Raw genomic sequence first — 20,652 nt, 5'->3', positions numbered from 1 at the left:
GCAGCGATGAGAGAGAGAGAGAGAGAGAGAGAGAGAGAGAGAGAGAGAGAGAGAGAGAGAGAGAGCTTATTGTCTCCAAGCTCTCCTCTCCTGGCGGGACGATGAAGCCAAGAGCCAGACGAGAGCCTGCTGTATCGTCGAGAGAGTTATTGGCAGGTCTTCTGTGGTCAGTGTGGGCCTAACCAACGGTGTGCTGAATGGAACTTGACTGCGAGAAGCTCCGTCATATGATCCCGCTGTTACCGTGTCTTATATTAGTCTTGCAGGGCTTAGGAAGTGTTGGTGGACGTCAGGAAGTTGGTGTTGCAGAGAATAAGGTTCAGGTAGTTTCTCGTGAGCAGTGGTGGGTTATTGGCGCAGGTGTGTCTCGCTGGGTGTGGCGAGGCTTGTGTTGTGGTGGACCTCTTTAAGGGGCAGCCACAGAGAAGCTTGCTGGGTGGCTGTGTTAGGCTTAGTACAGCTTTGAGGCAGCGCTCTTCCAACTAACCATCTCACTGCCTTTCCTTCTTCCCTCTCTCCTCTCCCTTTCTCCCTCCTTCTCTTCCTCCCTCCCTGTGGGGCTCACCCGGCGCGCCTCCTCAAGTGGCAGCTAATCTAGAAAGCTAATAATCTTCATCCCCACAACAGTTTGTCTGTGTGATCATAAAGCCAATCTGGGCATGTTACACTTTTATGATGCGTGTTTGTTTTTGTTCTCTTGTCACACTTTCCTCCTCCTCGGGCTAACACCGTGTTAGGCATTGAGTGCACCAAAAAACAGGCGATTGATGATTGTATTAGCGGTGGTGGCATGACCTCGCTGTGCCCCACACTGGAGGAAGGGGAGGGACGGTCGCCACCAGTGATGGCACCCCGCGGCAGTGCCTGGAGACGGTCGTGCGGAGGCGGAGTGCACCGGGCGGCGGCTGTCACGGCTGCTGAGGGAACCAGGCCGCAGGGAGGGGGGGTGTGAGCGTGGCTGTAGTGCCGCAGCTCTCTCGCAGTAAAGGCAGTGAAGTATTTTGTTATTACGTATAGGTTGTGTCCATTCCACTGGCAATTATTCCCCCTCTTTATTGCCGAAATTCGATCTTGATATTGTCAGTACATGAGGCAGGCGGACTGACAGACATGACGCTCTTAGTAATAAAGATAGGAGTATGCAGGAGTATAAGGAAGCTGGCAGGAGGTGGTTGTGTTACAGGAGGCTCCTCACGTGTCTTGTTCATAAATGCCACGCCACGCCATCCATCATCGCTGTCCATCAACTCATCCTGGCTTGTGTTTAGACTTCCTCTTGCGCTTGCACTGGGCATTGACTGTTTGACTGTTGCCTCGCTGCGTTCCTCCATTATTCTGTTTGTTAATCAGTTATTGCCTTCTCTGTTTTCTTGTCTCTCTATTATACATGTTTTTTACGTAGGAAGGGCAGCGGCCAAGGACAACAAAGCAATAATGGAAAAAAAGACATATTGAGGTGCTTTGGGAACTAATCCTTGCCTCTCTCTCTCTCTCTCTCTCTCTCTCTCTCTCTCTCTCTCTCTCTCTCTCTCTCTCTCTCTCTCTCTCTCTCTCTCTCTCTCTCTCTCTCTCTCTCTCTCTCTCTCTCTCTCTTCTCTTTAATCTAGTTTCCCATAAGTTGAACACATTGCTTTAAGTTGCAACCTGATCACTTACGACATTACCCTCGTTTATATCACCTCTACCGCACACACACACACACACACACACACACACACACACACACACACACACACACACACACACACACACACACACACACACACACACACACACACACACACACACACACACACACACACATTTACAGTTTTAAGGTCTCCAGTTTGGTTGTGCCGCGCGACTCGCCTTCATAACGAATGCAAATTATTTTTTTTTCATTTTTTTTTTTTTCTTCATGAGTGAATATTTTGTGTTGATGGGAGGTGTAAAAATGTCTGGATCCCGGTCAGCCTGGATTATTTGTTCTTGTTTCTGTTATTCATGTTGTTGTTGTTGTTGTTGTTATCTTCTACAGTTCATTGTTATTATTATTGTTGCTGTTGTTTTTTGTTGTTTGGTTAGTTATTATTATTATTATTATTATTATTATTATTATTATTATTATTATTATTATTATTATTATTATTATTATTGTTATTATTATTATTATCATTATTATTATTTTTATTATCATTATTATTTTTTTCATGTATTTATTTTTCCATCATCATCATCACTACCATCATCATCATCATCATCATCACTATCATCATCATCATCATCATCATTGGCTTAATGGGCGGCGTTACGTGGCGCCATGGTGCGTGTCCATCCTTGGGCGGGAGCCGTGAGTCAGGACGCCAGGCATCGCTACACGCACCTGGAGGCCGCGGCGTCCCCTCAGGCGTGCTGCTGCCGCTGCTGCTGGCTTGGCGCAAGACGCCTGATGTCACGCGTCTCCGCCGCCACCATGCTGCTGGCGGCGGCCTCGTGGCAGCTCGCCCGTGTGTGCTGGTGATTCCATGCACTGAGTAATTGGAGAGGAATTCCGGTAATATCGACTCATGATAAAGTCTGTGAGTTGCGGGCCATGCGTCACAGCATACAGCTCATCTTACTTCTGTGACGAGCACCGCGGCAGTTGCTCTCCTGTATCCTTTGTGCTCTGAAGCAGGCGTGCCGACGTCATGTCTCTCCCATCAATATTCTGCACCCAGGCCATCCAGATATCTCCCTCTTAATCTTCATGTTTTCTTCCTCCTGCTGTTCCATCAGTCATCGCGGCGAGAGCAACGTTTTTAGTTCCTTCTCTTTGTGCATGACTCCGGAATTACAGCAGGAGGACACATGAATGATCCATCTTTCCATGAAGGACACGAGACTGTTTCATAATGCATTAGGATTCTGAATGTACTTTGTGTCAGCATCTATATTGTATCCATGTGTTAAAAACTGTATAATGGTAATGTATTACTGTATGATATTGGATGGTTTTGTTTTGGTCATTAAGTGGCAATAAATTACGGACAATACGGGTGAAAAATTACAGATTCCAAATATCTTTATAACATTTGAGAGCATTAAACTCTTTGTGTCGACTGGAATATCTTGGCGTGGAAGTAAAGTAGTTAGTTTATAAGATTTTTTTAAGGCATTGAAAAATTATCAAAGCCACTGCCATTTTTAACACTCCTCTACACATTTCCATTACATGTATAGCATATTGTAGCATTTTGTGGTCCGTATTCAGAAGCGCTTTGTTCTCTCACCGCAACTATTTTCCAACACCACAGAGATGATTAACTGGATTATTTTCAAGAGTGTTTCTCCAGTTAATAATGTAGAAATCTTGCCACTCTGCCTCTAGGATCATAAAAACACCCTTAAAAACTCGTGTAAATTTAAGTAAAGCCTTTTGAAATAGTGAAAGTGAAGCACAGAAGCGTTTGAAAATACGAACCTATAACTGAGGCTGAAATGAAAACTCTCTATGAAAACTCCACTTCATCTCGTGGCTCTGAACTGCAGGAAGTATCAGAACGCCGGGAACATTCCTGAGCCTGCAGCCACGTGCCCCGCGCCCCGCACCATTGCCTTATCGAGGGGCTGCCCACCGCCTCATAATTGACTCCGGCTTATTCAGCTTACCTTGTTGGGCAGAAATATCCAGGGCAAGCATAAAGAACCTTGAGCCTTCCCATCCCTCTTCTGTCTATCTTCCCTTCCCTTCCCTTCCCTTCCTTTCTCTTCTTCTCTTTCCTTCCCATCTTTCACTCCTTCCCTGTCTGGTTTGCTGAAGTAAAATGAAGGAAACGTTCATAAGGATCAGAATCATCAGCCGTTCCTCAGCACATCAGCCGTCTGGATAACCACTTCAGTACCATGACGCGTTTCCATATTTTTTCCGTTTAGTATTTGGTGATTTTATACAGCTTCAGAAACTCATGTGGGGGATTAAAACAGTGAAGACTCTTGCCATTAACCTTCTCACCTTCATAGACCCTTCCTCATGTCAATAAAATGGTCTAATTGTACATAAATCTCAAATGAAAAATGTGTTGCAGTGTTGAAGAGGTTAAAGTGATTTATTCCCTGTACATACCACCACCTGCTCCTCTCCCCCCTGACCTGCCCTGACCCGCCCTGGCTTGTGTTGACCTTTGATCTGATCTGAATTGACAGGCGCTATCTCAGTTATTGGGTAAGACTTGGCATCTGCTGTGCTTGATTCGGTGTGAAGCTTTCTCTCGGTGTGAAGCTTTTATCTCTCTCTCTCTCTCTCTCTCTCTCTCTCTCTCTCTCTCTCTCTCTCTCTCTCTCTCTCTCTCTCTCTCTCTCTCTCTCTCTCTCTCTCTCTCTCTCTCTCTCTCTCTCTCTCTCTCTCTCTCTCTCTCTCTCTCTCTCTCTCTCTCTCTCTCTCTCTCTCTCTCTCTCTCTCTCTCTCTCTCTCGCAGGATGACTGAAAATAAAAGAATGAAAGCTGATCAGAAACACTCCTTTACTGCCGTCTCGTTACAACACACAGGCAACTTCAGGCACTGGAAAAGGAGGTGTAAATTGTAAAGTACTCAACGTTACATAGCAATAAGAAATACCAGCCTTGTTTGAAAGTGAACTACGGTATGAGAGAGAGGGAGTCAGAGAAATATTACTCACATCACACAGGCAACTAGTCACAGGAAAAGCAGATGGGAAGTACTCAATGCTACATAACAATAACAAATACTAGTAGCCTTGTTTGAAAGTCGACTAGTGTATGGAAAAACAGTGCAGAGAGAAGGTCTGAGAAATGTTAGCGAGGAAAAACATGGAAGGGTCGTTAGCTTTGTAGAGGCACGAGTGATGAAAAGCACAAACAACTTGATACCCTACACGGGGAGATGATGGAGCTGGCAGGACTGACTGAGATGACTGTGAGGAGAAGTAGGAGAAGGAGGAGAAGAGGAATGATGACGAAGAAGATAGACAAGGCAAGCGGGCGCAAACATAAAGCAACGGATGAAGATGGAGTGAGGGAATGTGTTGAGGTGGAGGCGTATCATAGAAAATAAAGAAAGAGAGGCCAAAAATAAGCGGGAGAGATGAGTAACAAGAAAAGACAGTAAGTGAGTGAGTGAGTGAGTGAGTTAGGGAGGGAGGCACAGTGGGTTGAAAGGCGAGGCGAGGCGGTTAGAGGGACATAACTCACACTCCTTAGACTCATACCTCATCCAGGGGCGCGACGGGAGGCTGTAAAAACTCTAGCCTCATCAGGACGCCCCGGGGAGGGATAGAAATGGAGAGAAATGAAGGTGATCTCTGAGACTCGAAAAAAAGAAGAAAAAAAACCTACATAACACTACTTCTTTAACCCTCTCAGTGCCATGACGGGTTTCCATATTCATTTTGCTTATTATTTAGTGATTTTACACAACTTCAGAAACTTATGTGGGGATTAAAATAGTGAAGACTCTGGCCATTAATCTTCTGACCTCCGTAGACTGTTCCTAATGTAAATAAAATCGTCTAATCCTGCCCAAAATCATGGTAAAAATGCGTCCCAGTACTGAAAAGGTTAATACTTTCCACGTGGTGTTCACACGGAAGATTATTTCTTACAAACAAAGACATGAAGGAATAGATTTGTTTAGTTTGTCTAAATGGAGGATACGTGGTAATTTAATTGAAGTGTTCATAAAATCTTGAAAGTATTCGATGACATCAGTGGTGTAGATTACTTTGCCTTAGATTAGTCAAATATTACAGGAAGAAGAGCAAATGCCTCGATACCTCCTCCTTACAAGTTGTAGGAAGTCGGAAATGTTGCCCTTGGCCAGCTGTTCCTGCATAAAAAAGATAAAAATAGGAGTCGCATCTTGTCTTTTCAGCCTTGGAAGGAGTAAGGGGGTTTGGCGAGAAGTCGTAGCCAGTAGTATCATCTGTCTATTACCTCTAACTGTATGGCTTATTAGTTTATCACAGGTAACCTCATAAGTACCAAAAGATATGCTGTCACTTGTTCTTCATGTTTGTTTCTCTGTGGAAAGGTGGATAATTGGCCGGACAGCAGGTGTTCCTCAGCCACGCCGGTGCGGAGTGACGGCGAGGCGGGAGTCTGGAATCGAGTCCCCAGGAGGCGGCGGGGTATCCTTACTTCCTTCAGACCTGAGCCTTTATCCCTTTGTGGAAAGAAAATAATGTAGCCAGCCGTCTCATATTCCACCCGCTTAGTGGCAATGCGGCGACACATTACGAGAAAATACTAGCAGCAGCATCGGCGTGGCGTGCAGAGGTGAAGATAAAGACCTGCACCAGAGAACGTCACCTTTCCCTTGACTCAGACTCTGCAGCAATCAGGACATGAACCAGTGTGCGTCTGATCTATGTGGTGCAAGGCAACATCCACCGCCACTCACTCTCAGCCTCGCCAGGTGCATAATGACACAAAAGCCCATATTCTGAAACACTTCCGCGCCTCACAGCACCTTCACTATTTTCAAAGGGCTTTAGTTGAAATGACACGGGTTTTGGGGGATGTTTCTGTAATTCTAGCGACATGTTAACGAGTTTTCTGCATTATCAACAGGACAACTACTCTTTAAAACTCGGCAAACGGTCTCTGTATAGTCTTTGGAAATGGTCGCGGTGAAAGAGGGAAGCGTGTCTGAATATGGCGCAAGGTTTGGCAGCAGTTGAACCAATATGAAAACGCTCAAACTTTTGCCTTCATTCATTCCGCCATTGTAGCTTGGGTCGGTATAAGAGTCAACTATGAACTGGTGTGCCAAAGTCTGCCGGAAAGTAAGGTGTGAATTCCGCAGCAGGTCTTAAGGAGGAAAGTCTTGACAGTTATCGGCGCGTTAACTGACAGCTGAGTTACTGGCAGGACTGTTACAGGCAGACACGTGGGGGCTGCTGCAGTCCATTGGTGGCCCCTCGCTCTGCGCTGGTGATGGCGGCCGCGGCTGGGTAAGGTTAAGCCACTAGTTGTTTAGGCATTTAACTTAATCATGGCGGGCGCTGGTCTTGCCTTCCACTCCCTCCCGTTGGCGAGCCTTGCCCCTCCCACCACGCCTTCCCTCCCTGCCCTGCCCTGCCCTGCCCTGCCCTTCCTTGCCTTGTTGCCTTGCCTTGCCTTGCCTTGCCCTACCCTACCCTACCCTACCCTGTCCTGCCCTGCCCTGCCCTGCATTCGTCGCCTTTAGATCGCTCTACATGCCTACTGCCTCGGGTCCTCACCCACCAACCCACCCAGCCACGCACCCACACACACATACACACATACACACACACACACACACACACACACACACACACACACACGATCTATTAGTGATGAATCTCCGAGACATACTGACATTCGAAAATAGCATGTTCTTAATTATAAAACCATGTCCAAAAGCCACAGTTTCCATATACGAGAGCCACCACGCAGGGGAACAACACGGGACAAACACGGCGATCACCTCGTAAACAAACACACTCAAGATACTCAGCATAGAAAACTTGTATACCATGATTGAAAACTGGATCAGATCTCCTTTACCAGCCACTGATTCGCTTGACCCTGGGCTGTGAGGAGGCGCCGGGCTGAAGGGAAAGGGAGGACTGGGCAGGGTAGCAGTGGTGGTGGTGTTGGTGGGAGTAAGGGAAGGCTGTCATGCATCATGTTGTGGTGCTCCTGACGGCGTGTTTGCACCTCTTCCTCTCCTCCGCGGCGCCACTCAGGGCAGAGATGCTGATGACTGGCAGGCTCGACTTGCTTGCGTGGCTGTGGTGGTGGTGGTGGTGGTGGTGGTGGTGGTGAGGCTGTCATTTCTGCTGTTGCTCTTGTTGTTGTTGGTGGTGGTGGTGGTGGTGGCTATAAGAAAGAAGAGTTTATTTGATTGATTGAGCTTTATTGTGTGAAGGTGACGATGGTGATGGTGGTGGTGGTGGTGGTGGTGGTGGTGGTGGTGATGCGTGTAGGGAGGGATGGGAGTGGCAGGGAGGGTAGGGTGGTGGTGGTGGTGGTGGTGGTGGTGGTGGTGGTGGTGGTGAATGGTAGTTTGTGTTTTATCGAACATTCTTTTGGTTATAATGATGAACTGGAAATTATGGTTGTAAATTAGTGGTGGTGGTCATAGTAGTAGTGGTAGTAGTAGTAGTAGTAGTAGTAGTAGTAGTAGTAGCAGCAGCAGCAATAGCAGTAAAAGTATAGTAGAGGAGATTAATGATAACGGTAACACTGACAACACCTACTACTACTACTACTACTACTACTACAACACTAGTAGCTAATATTGGTACTTAGTTGGTGCAAGACAGCCAGGCAGGTGGATAAGCCGAAGCGGTGATGTCAGCGGTGGTGGTGGTGATGGTGGTGGCAGTAATGGTGATGGCGTTAGTGGCAGTGGTGATAATGATGAGTGATGGTGGTGGTGGTGATGTGTTAGTGATAGTGATGAAGATAGGTGGTAGTAATGGTGAATGAGATGTTAATGGTGATGATTGTAGTTGTAGTTGTTGTTGTTGTTGTTGTTGTTGGTGGTGGTGGTGGTGTTGTGGCATACATAGTGAATTATAGACTTACGGTAGTAGTATTGGTAGTAGTAGTGATAGTAGTTGTAGTAGTAATAATAGTAGTAGTAGAAGTAGCACCACTACCACCACCACCACCAATATAATTGGTAACTGTTCTAATTGACATCATTAATAGGGCATAGATGTGGTGTAGTTGTTACTGTATCTGCATCAATGATAATGGTAGTGACAGTGGTGATGGTGGCAGTGATAGTAATAGTAGTGGCAGCAGCAGCAGCAGCAGTTGTTGTTGTGGAGTGAGTGAGTGGCGTGGACTTTCTCTCCGTGTTTGGGTGTGGCGCTGCGACCGTCACCTGAACGAGAGCTGTTGTCTTGTGTGACCGACCCTGCCTCTCCCCCTCCAGCCTCGCCTACCTCCTGCCCCCAAATGTCCCCTTCATGCCTTAATTCTCCCCTCCTCTCTCTCCCATGCCCTTTTTGCGCCGAGGCTCACACCTGCTTGAGTCTCACTGCCCCAGCCTCCGGTAAGCCATCGCTACGGACGCAAACTCACTGTAAAGACTCCAAGACTCGTAAACTCCCTCTGTGACTGCTGGCTCTGGGTTATACTAGGCGGCTCTCATGGGTAGAGTGGGCGTGGGTGCATGGTAAGATAGTTGAGGGTTTTGACGATGGACATAGCTTAGCTTACCCCGACCCTCTGAGCAGCGGGCGCCCTTCCTTCTTCAGGCACTCACTATTCACCATCTCACTCACCACTCCTCTCCGAGACGTGGTGGCTCTCCTCTTCGCACATTAGAAGTCAGCACCATCAATCTTGCGGCATTGTGACTCACCTGATTCACTGCGGTGATGGATAGTGAGGCGTCCTGCGCACCAAATGGTCTCCTCTGTGTTCACTGTAAATTATGGTGAATGCTATTTTGCAGTGTTGAATCACGTAGCTTTTTTTCTTGTGGACATAATGTATAGGATTTATAACTGTCTCCTTTGATTTTGGATAACACAACACGCTGTCCACTAATTATGTTATGTATTAGGTAGCTTAGCTCAGCCTTAGTGTGGTTAGTCTTCAGAGGTATATCTTACAGGCGTTGTGTTCTGACGATTGTGTATAGAATGTAGATTGTCACGTATTCTGAAACACTTCTGACCACTCCTCGACTATTTTCAGAGGTCTCTAGTTGAAGTTGCATTGAATTGTATGTGTTTCTGGGATTCTAGAGACAGGTTAGCAAGATTTCTACATTATTAAGTGGCGAAATATTCTTGAGAACCCGGCTGACGATCTCTGTGGCCTTTGATAGACAGTCGTGGTGAGAGAGCAAAGCGTTTCTGAATATGGGTAACATACATGGCGCAGTGTATTCTTTATGAAATAGTTCACATATGTTCTAATTTACGTCTTTAAAAAATGTTTAAACACGTGGGTTTTCCTGAAGATGGTTTGCAATATAGATTAGTCCTCCCCTTTACTATCCACCAATAACACCAGACTTCTTTTAAGGGGGAGGTTTCAAGACATTTGCCCTTGATTTCTGGCTAATTCTATGAGATCTAGCATTTCAAGTGGGGCTTTTTTTCTAGTCTTTTGTTACCCTTGGCTGGTTTCCCTCTTGCATAAAAAGAGACATGTCCGAGCACTATTTTCCATCCTAATACACCTGAATTCTTAAAGTTACACCGCGTACCTTCACCGCGTACCTTTCCCTGAAGACAGCCAAGAATATGCATCAACGCCATCCATCCAGTCCATCACACTGCATTCTCCTCCTAACATGTATTCTTAGTGTCTTATTCAAGCGAGTGAAGGAGTGAATCATTGAACATTATCGCACCTTGTCTTTGGTGCGTGTGAGGAGCAGTGTGACAGAACAAGCTAGGAGGGAGGGAGGTGTGTGACGCGTAAGGCAAGGAGAGGGTGAGGGGCATGTGTGTGTGGGCTGCGAGGCTGTATATGCAGTTGTGTTCGTAGAGCGAGAGTGAGAGTGACAGATCAAGTGTCGAGAGAATTAAGAGCAGGAGGGGGAGAAGAGAGTAACTGTAGAGAGAAGGAAGGAAGGAAGAGAGGAAGGAAAATATCAGCGGGCTTAACTAGATGATTTAGTACACTTGTATGAGATAAAATAGAACACTTGCATGTACGAGGAGGATTAGAAGGGAAGGCTGTGGTATTGAAGAAGGAATAATAAGGAAGGAACTGCATATAACAAAACGATGTATATATTAGAGAGACAAGAAAGAATAGAGAGATGAAGTAAGGAAAATTATTGTATGAGAGAGAGGAGGCTGAAAAAGTGAATATATATAAATGTAAGGAAATCTCATAAGAAAATAGAGAACAGTAAATTCGGGAGAAGGTGAAAAGAGAAAAGAAAAATTATGATACTTGGTTCTATAATGAGTGAAGGAGAAGGACGCTGGAAAAAATATGAAAGAGATGAACATTAGACAAGCTGAAGATACGAAGAACAGAAGATGAGAAAGGACAACGAAAGAGAAGAGAGGGAAAGTGAAGGAAGAAAAAGAAGACTGGAAGAGATGAAGGAGAATAATTGAAGAGGTGTAGTTGAATAAAACACACGAGATAGAGGAGAGGAACACTGGGCAAGGAAAAGGAGACAAGAGGTACAGGAGTTGATGGCAATGATACACACGCGAGGGGTGGAAGAGGAAAGGGCTGGAAGATGCAAAAGGACAGCGGACTTGTTTTGAAGGATGAAGGGGAAAAAAAGGAGAAGGAGAAGAAAGAGGAGGATATGATGTCAACAGAACTTTTCTTTTACTATATATTTCTCATTTATAACCTCTTCAATACTGGAACACATTTTTACCTTGATATTTGTGTACGATTAGACCATTTCATTGACATCAGGAAGGGTGTATGGAGGTCAGAAGATTAAATGCCCACAGTCTTCACTATTTTAATCCCCTACTTGAGTCTGAAGCTGTATAGAATCACCAAATAGTAAGTAGAATTAATATGGGAACGCGTCATGGTACTGAAGGGGTTTAGAGTTTGATCATTTTAACGAACTTACAGCAACATAACCAACCACCACCGCCATTACCAAGAACACTAACGACAGAGACAAAACGAGTAACGCGCACAAGAACAGTGATGGTTGTAATAATGATAGCACCCCTACAAGTGGCTGGGTGAAAGGTGCAATCACTACCCCCTTGAGAGCTCTCCTAATTGAGCCCCGAGCAAACCCACAACGCCGCCAGTCATAAACAGAACGATGGTGATGATAATTCCTGACGCCTCTCATGTACATAATCTGCGTCTCTGTTAGCTAGAGACTCGATTTAACCTGTTCAATACCGAGACGCATTTTTACCTTGATTTTTAGGTGTGATTAGACATAAGAAAGGGAAACTGCAAGAGGCCATCAGAGCTACACGTGGCAGTCCCTCTGAGTAATTCCTTCTAATTCCATCCATCATCCCCATCCATAAATGTATCTAATCTTCTTTAACCCCTTCAATGCTGGCACCCTTTTTTTACCATGAGTTTTGGGTACAATTAGGCGATTTTATTTACATTAGGAAGGGTCGTTGGAGGTCAGAAGAGTAACGGCCAGAGTCTTCACTAATTCAACCCCCACATAAGTTTCTGAAGCTGTAGAAAATCGCCAAATAGTAACCAGAATGAATATGAAACGCGTCATAGTACTGAAGAGGTTAAGCTCCCTATTGAATCAGCACTAACAAGATGACCACTCAGTAGATTATTTCATTTGCATTAGGAACGGTCTATGGAGGTCAAAAGGTTAATGGCCAGAGTCTTTACTATTTTAATCCTAACATATGTTTCTGAAGCTGTAGAAAATAAAATAAGCAGAATGAATGTGAAAGCACGTCCTGGTACTGAAAAGATAATATTTCTGCACTGCAAACTGGAAAAACACTTAAAAGAACCCAGCTGATCATCTCTGTGGTCTTTGAAAATAGTCGTGGTAAAAGAGCAAAGCGTTTCTGAATACGAGACTGGAAACAACAACGTCCGAGGCTTGAATTGAAATGTTACGCATGCAAGACGATTTTAAAACAAGCAGGTGTTGATTGTAGTAATAAAATGTGGATTATAAGAAATGTAACCGGGATGTAAGATGTGTTAGCCAATGTGAACTGTATCTAAAGTAACTGCAAGAGGAACTGGAGAGAGAAAAAAGAAAAAAAAAACGTATTGTAAGACTGATAGAAATAATTTATACCTAGAAATAAAAAAAAAATAAATAGAAGATCATCTAAGCCACTGGAAACAACAAGTCCAGGCACAAGAAGAACCAGAAAAAAAATATATATATACATTCACACAACCATCCCAGACAAACAAACACTAACTGTCCTCGTAAATGCATCACGTAAGACACGCAGAGAAAAACTAATTAAGATACATTGTCACTAGAAACTATACTTATAAAAAGAGAAACTCAGTCACAGAAAACCAGAGACAAGAAGCGACTACGAGATTCCAAAACAAGGGAGTATTAATGATAGTAATAAATGCCTCTTGTAAAACACTCCTATGAATGAAGTGGTGAAAATGTACGAGAGGCAGCTGGAGGAAGATAATGCTGATGTGCTCTGTGACAGAAGTGGCGAGTCGGGTTCTATGGAGCCTTGACATATGACAAGGACAAAAGAGAGAGAGGAACCAGTTTTGAGCCAGATATGAGGGAAAAAAAAGAAAGGAAGAAAGGAGAACTGGTCTGAGGAAGCATGATGAGAGAGAGAGAGAGAGAGAGAGAGAGAGAAAAAAAACTAACTATACAAGCATTACATTAAAAAAACACCCAAACAAACATTAAGAGACTGAAACCTTTGAAGACATCTTAAGCTGACCTAAGCAGGCGCCACTTGATTCCTCCAAGTAATGGTGCGATGCTGTGTCTTTTGTCAGAGTGGAGGGACTTAGTGTGGTACAAAAGAGGTAGCTGTACTCTTGCATCAGAGGGAGCGCGCCTTTGTGTGCCTCGCCACCTCTGTTCTGAATCAGCCTTGTTGTTACTCTCATCCACCTGCTGATGAGAGAGAGAGAGAGAGAGAGAGAGAGAGAGAGAGAGAGAGAGAGAACGAGTTACTAAGCAGATAGACAAAGACAGGTAGTGTGTGTGTGTGTGTGTGTGTGTGTGTGTGTGTGTAAGTGATACAACACTAAATCAAACACTCGTAGCAAACATCAACAACCTGTCGTAGTGAATTTAAACACCCATTCATCCTCACATCTTTATATTCATCCACCCATCCACTCCTTTATCTATCCACCTGATGACTTATCCACTTATCCACACACTCTCCTATCCACACTTCTATCCACCTCTGTATTCGTTTCTTACTATCCACCTCTGTATTCGTTTCTTACTATGTATATACTAGTTTACCAGAGAGAGAGAGAGAGAGAGAGAGAGAGAGAGAGAGAGAGAGAGAGAGAGAGAGAGCCCAAATGGAGAACTTGGACACAGAGCTTGGGCGTTGGATATGGGAATGTGTGTGTGTGTGTGTGTGTGTGTGTGTGTGTGTGTGTGTGTGTGTGTGTGTGTGTGTGTGTGTGTGTGTGTGTGTAGAGAGAGAGAGAGAAAAGGAAACAAGCTTGAAAGAAAAGTGATGTATGTCCGTTACTTACCCAGAATGAGGAAGGAAGCCGCAATAAAGAGGAGAGGAGGGGGACTCGTGACTAGGCAGGGAAGGGAAGGAGAGGGAAGGAAAGGGAAGGAAGGAAGGGAAGGGAACAACAGAAAAGGGAACTGCAAGAAATTAAAGGGAAGAGAAGTGTGTGAAGTACAGTAGCAGAATAATAAGTCTGGAAATAATGGAAGGAGATAAAATAGAGGATAAAAGTAGTTATGGTAGTGGTGGTGGGAGGTGGTGTTAATAGTAGTAATAACAATTAAAGTAGTAGTAGTAGGAGTAACAATAACAACAACAACCAAAACAGCATCAACAAAACAAACAGCAAAATCCTTACAAATTGACTGATTAATTCATTTCACACCCATATGAACACCACCACCACCACTACCACTAACAACAACAATAACAACAACACAACACTCACAACCTAACAACTCTCTTCTCTTGACAGGTGAGGTGGCAACACGAGAAAGGAGAGGCTGACGCAGTGACGTGGCTGAAGCTGGTTAAGGTAATTCCTCTCTCCTCCACTCCCAGACCTGCCTCAACAGTCCTGTGATGTGTTGTTAGTTACCGCAGGGCTGGGTGGTGGCGGCGGGCGGCAGGCGGTAAGGGGTGTCTGTCCCTGGCCCCGCTAAGGCACGCCCGTGTGAGTCAGTCTGGTCTGAAGGTTCTCTGGGATTCTGGTAACACGGGGGGTAAGGTAGTAGTGGTGGTGGTGGTGTGTTAACAGTGCTATAAAAGTTATTTTCTTTATTTTTTTCTTTCTCTAAGTTTATTTGTGTGTGTGTTACTGCTTCTCCAGAATTTTTTGTTTTTCAATTATATATTTTGTGTTATTATATTTGTCTTTATGACTTAGTGATTTATTTGCATATTAGCGCGTTACGTTCACCGGTTAAACGGGTAAGATTGGCATGAGCCGGTGAACAAACAAAAAAAAAAAAAAAAAACACTGCAGGTTCAACTGGTGAGGAAATGCAAAGGGGGCACTTTGCAAAGCTATTTTAATAACCCCATAATGAAACTGACATACACATAGATATAACATTAAACTGACATACACAGATATAACATGAAACTGACATACACATACGTATAACACAGAAATAAATACAACAATGAAGAACCCAACTTAATACCTAACAATAATACTAATCCTATATGGAGGCAATGTGGAAAAACACGGGACGAGGGGAAGTGATACTTATGCAGTGTCGCAGTGGTGAAGTGCTGGGTGATGTGGATCCCCACGGTAGTCCAAGAGGCGTTGTGTTCACTGGTTGAAGCCTGGATCTCGACTGACTTTACAGAAAGCCGAGCTTCCTTTAACACTTCCGCTGGAGTCGAATGGGGCCGCGTGAATCCAACTTCGGGACAGTAGCGGGGCTTCATGAGACGGTGACGTGGAGGGTTCATGAGACGACGGCGTGGAAGGTGAAGTGGAGAGGTGGCGAACGAGGTAGCAAGCGGAGGAGGGGATGGTAGTGGAGTGTGTTACGGACGGGCCGTAACAAGTGTATAAACTACTACTACTACTACTACTACTACTACTACTACTACTACTACTACTACTACTACTACTACTACTACAACCATCATGACTCCTACAGATACTAATACAAATACTATCATACCACAACCACCACCACCACCACCAGACACATCTTCCCGTTCCTCCTCCTCATCTCAGTATCATCATCTTGCTTCCTAGCCCACAAATCGACGTGCTTCCTTGTACTGTGTTATGCAGGCGGTCTCGTACAGCACGTGGCTCATTTGGTGAGAGCACGCCACACAGGGCACGGCATGTGTTTACGAGGGCGTGTGTCAGGGGCGGCACGGAGCCCACAAAGCCAGGAGGTCGACCCCGCGCACCTGACCAGCGTGTGTATGGGCTGGATGAGTGGTGGTGGTGGTGGTGGTGGTGGTGGTGGGGGTGTAATATCTTCTTCGTTTTTTTTTTTTCGTGTTTTATTTATTTTTTCTCTTTTTCCTTTCGTCTTTTTATATCTCTTTCTCCTTCTCCTTTTTCGTCTTTTTATTTCTCTTTTTCATGTTCATCATTATTATCTTCTTCATCTTATTATTATTGTTATTCTTTTCTTTTTTTCTTCTTTTCCTCTTCTTGTTCTTCTTGTTCTTGTTCTTCTTTTTACTCTTCTTCTTTTTCTTCATTTTTTCTTCTTTTACTTCTTATCTTCCTATTCTTGTTATTGCTGTTGCTGTCTTTGCTGTTACTGCTGTTCTTATCGCCATTATCGTCAACATATTAACCCCCAAAACATTTACAGATCACGAAATACTCACCAAAACATCACGACCTCAATAAACACCAACCCCAAATCACCATGTTTACAAACCTTCACTATTTACTCAATGCTTCTGTTTAATTACATATCTGACCCTCAACTCCCCACCCCCCCACCCACCCAGTACCACCAATCACCAGTGTGTGCCATCCTGTGCCTCTGGCTTTCCTACCATCAGGTGCCAGATAACAGAGGGCCGTCCTGTGGTGGCGGTGATGGTGGTGGTGTTAGGTGATAAGGCAACAGATGTAACATATTGCTATCTATCTGGAGACGATAAGAGCATAGTCATAAATGGTCGTGTTTGCCTTTAGTGAGCAGTGACCAGTCGACCTTACGCAACGAATAATGGTTTGATATTGATAATGAGGGACAGGGGTGGTAGAGTCTGACTGCACTAAAGTCATCTCGTCCCCCCACCAGTAGCCGGCGGGTTGCAGTGCGGTGAACAGAAGAGTGTAAGGCTGTAGGAGTGTTGCGAAAAGGAGAGCTGTTTTTGTTTCGTCCGGCAGTTCCCTCGCGTCGTAGTGGCTGAAGCGGCGATGCGTCCAGTGAAAGTTTAGCAAATGTGTACTTCTTCAAGCCCTAGTGGCGGTGTGTGTGTGTGTGTGTGTGTGCGTGAGTATGAGTGTTTGGTTCAGCAGTGGCGTTTCGTGAGGTATTCCGTGTGTTTTGAGTGTGTGAGTGTGAATGTGTGTGTGAGTGGGTGGTGGTGTGTTTGCTTCAGTAGTGTATCATGTGAGTTTTGAGTGTGTAAGTGTGAGTTTGAGTGTGCGTGTCAGTGTCAGTGGGTGGTGTATAGAGTGTTTGATTCTGCGGTAGCGTGTCATGTGGTGTTTCGTGAGTTTTGAGTGTGTGAGTGAGTGTGAGTGTGAGTGGTGTTGTGTTTGGATGCTGCAGTGGCGTGTGGCGAGGTGTTTCATGAGTTTTGAGTGTGAGTAAGAGTGTGAATGTAGTGTTTCGTTCTGCAGTGGCGTGTCGTGAAGTCTTCCGTGAGTTTTGAGTGTGTAGCTGCGGCGTCTGGGTGTCGCTGTGCCTCTTGAGACCAAAGGAAAAGTGAATTATGACGTATTGACCTTGCATTATAACAACACAGCTAAACGCTCGTATATATTATGACAACAAAGCTCATTGCAACGAAAATATTGACTAAAACCAAAAGGGAGAAATAAAACTGATTGAATTTCTGGTCACAATGTTTATAATACTGGGAGTTTACACTTGATGCATTAGGATAACACATCAGTGAGGAAATACTGAACACAAAGCCATATATGAACACACACTCTTGTAAAACTAAAGAGAAACAAACCCATAACCTTCTTATCCCAATCTCCCCCATGCATTTCCTTCCCTCCACCATCACATCCTTCACTTCCCTCCCCCTGCCATCCTCCTCACCAGCGTCACATCTCCCATGGCCACAGAACACTTACTCATACCAGGAAATTTCCCCGGCGCTCAGCCTCGACACACACACGACACACACACAGGACACTACATACACACCCATATAAAGCGTCGAAAGTTCATGATTCATTCTGACATGCGCAAGATTTAAAGGGCTTAAGTGCAGTGTTATTTTAAGAGTCCACTCGGGTGTGTGTAAATTTTTAAGTATAGAGGCGTTCTGTATAGGGTAGAATTAGTAGTGGTGGTGGTGGTGGTTGACGAGTGACTTTTTTACGGCCATAGAGGGTGTTGAGTGTTGCTTGAGTGAAGGTGTTGACAGGGTATAAGCAAGGCAGAGTACATTTTGAGGTGTTGACTGATTGCCTCTCTGGGTACTGGTGTATTTTGAGGTGTTACGTAGAGTTGGCAAACTGTGTGTGTGTGTGTGTGTGTGTGTGTGTGTGTGTGTGTGTGTGTGTGTGTGTGTGTGTGTTTGGCACTCATGAGGGCATCAAGTGGGCATTGTTACCACGGGGAACGGAGGTGCTGTGAGGGGCGGGGCAGGCCAGGCGTTGCGTCACGGCGAGGGAGCGTGACTGTATGGTGACTCACGTTGGCTGTGTGCTGTGTATGATGTGCTCAGGTGTGTGTGTGTGTGTGTGTGTGAAGCAAAATATCATACTTGATTCTCACTCACAACACACTAGAGATAATCTTTCTTATCATTCATTGTTTTCATTCTTCCTCGTGCAAGTCATCCTTCACATCCAGCCCTATAAGACCCAGCGTCTTGTTATCCTCTTCTGCATCTCCTTTCGTCTCCTCCTTCCTCTCCCTTTAACTCGCGTAATCGACCCCTTCATTGTCGCCTTCCTCGCACGCAATTTACTAAGTCACCATCGCCCGGACACAGACGAGGCTAATCAGAAACGAGGCGAGCTGGCGTGCTGAATAGTGGCCGCGGCTTGGCACTCGAGGCAGAGGCGACGTGGTGTCCAATAGAAGGTGTTCCATCATTAATTCTAAGCCGAGCCACCTGTCAGTTACCTGTTCATTGTTACGGAAAAGAGAGAGACCTGGTTGGCTGGCAGATCACGTCCGGGCCCTTCACTTCATGGGGTTAGCAGTGTCTTGGCGGGGCAGCGGGAGGGGCTGTAACAAGGATGGGTTAAAGGCAGATTGTAGTCCAGTGGAGAAAGGATGTATGGCAGCTCCTTGAGGTGTGTTGCCCCGGACTGCCTTGAATGGGCGGGAGTGAAGGGTTAGCATCTCCTACAGGGAGGAGGACCCGTCATCACTGTGCTGAGGATAGGATAAGAGTGTCGCCCCGAGCCATACTGCAGCTGTCGCCCCGCCCTGCTGTGATGGCCTGGCTGTAGGCTAGCCACTCAGTTGACCCCTGGTGGCCGTGACCTCGGGGATGGAGATCTGACAACTTTGACATTATTCATCCTGCATGGTTGACCTCAGCGGTTGGTCAGCCTTGTTGGGGGGGAAGGAGTCACACTTCTGACCCCACTGTGAAGGAAAACGAGATCCTTTCCCCTGGTGATTACAATGAAGGAGACGGGGCCTGGCTGAGAACACCGCACTGATCCCTGGCTCTGGTGCGGCACAGTCAAAGCATGAAATGTCGAGGAGTGTTTGTGTAACCCAGGAGTGAAGAAAGTGTTCCCCCAGACTCCCTCCCTGGCCAGGACTGGAGTGTCCGTGAGGGCTGATAGATGTCCTCCTGCTTCCTCTCTCCTTCAGCTGGTCGCCTCTCCACGTGTCCTATCTGTAACTCCTTTAGTTTCTTCGCCTCGTCTGTGTCCCCGTGTGTCCTCCCGCGGGGTGACTCAACACCTCCGCCCTAGCCAGGAGAAGCGGACGGTGTGATGTGCGACATATTTGGCTGCAAAATGACTCACGGGGCGTGCTGGAGGCTGTCGCAACGTGCACGTGGGTGTGGGCCATCTGTACCTGTCTGACCCAGCACGCGGCCACTCCACTAAACACCTTGATTATCATGTGCTCCCCGCCGTGATTACCATGCTGCGCAGGTGAAGCGTAAGACAAATTCGTGACCTCTCTGAAATGTTTGCGGTGAATATAAACCAGTCACTCGTTGATTGGATGGAAATTATATGAATAAAACCACTTTTATATTGAAGAAACGTCGACTGACCTTTCCTGGATACATCTGGGAGGAGAAAATTGATCATTAATTAGGACTTAAACAAAACTGACAACTTCTTACACGGAAAGAGTCATACGATACGTAGCTTAGCAATGGTGAGATCTTATTAGCACCTGTAGAATGTCAGAGGAGAGGAAGAGGAGGAGGAAGATTAAAGGGACGCGTGGCTGATGTGATAAGAGTTTCGTGTGTGAGTAGTTTGAGTCATCTAATTGATTGTCGGTGGTTGAATAGCACAATTATCGCGATGGAGATTAGATAGAAGTTTAGGTCAGCTGTGTGTGTGTGTGTGTGTGTAATTGAGACCGTGTGGTATTTAATAGGTCGGGGGAGATGGGGTGTGGGGGAGGAGATAGAGCGTAGTAGGCTGGTCAGTCATACCTCGGCAACTGGTGTGTTTGTAGTGACTCAGCAGACATCAGCGGCTTGAGTGTTTACCGACCTGAACTCACTCAAGCGGGCCCTCACTCACTTAGCCACACTCCCGCAAAGGTCACGCTGCGGGGCGCCCATCAAGCCATTCACCATTAATTATTAGCAGATAATTGCGGGTTGTAGGGCTGTAAATTTGAAGCCTCGTGTGTTTATCTTGCGATGGACGATCCAGGCACAGTCCCATTCATGACGCAGCTGTGTGGTTGTTCG

The 20,652-nt window shown here is 45.6% G+C and overlaps 1 protein-coding gene across 1 annotated transcript in view; it reads left to right on the top strand.

Annotated features, from left to right (window-relative positions):
- Positions 1-14,701, top strand: part of LOC123504415 — a 302,984-nt gene extending 288,283 nt beyond the window's left edge. Inside the window, exon 5 of the mRNA XM_045254925.1 lies at positions 14,576-14,701. The gene's annotated coding sequence lies outside the window, so the exon portion shown is untranslated. The remainder of the gene's footprint in view (positions 1-14,575) is intronic.
- Positions 14,702-20,652: the final 5,951 nt, after the last annotated feature.

Source organism: Portunus trituberculatus, chromosome 16 (genome assembly GCF_017591435.1).
Source record: "Portunus trituberculatus isolate SZX2019 chromosome 16, ASM1759143v1, whole genome shotgun sequence".
Taxonomy (NCBI): Eukaryota; Metazoa; Arthropoda; class Malacostraca; order Decapoda; family Portunidae; genus Portunus; species Portunus trituberculatus.
This window is presented reverse-complemented; position numbering and strand designations above follow the sequence as displayed.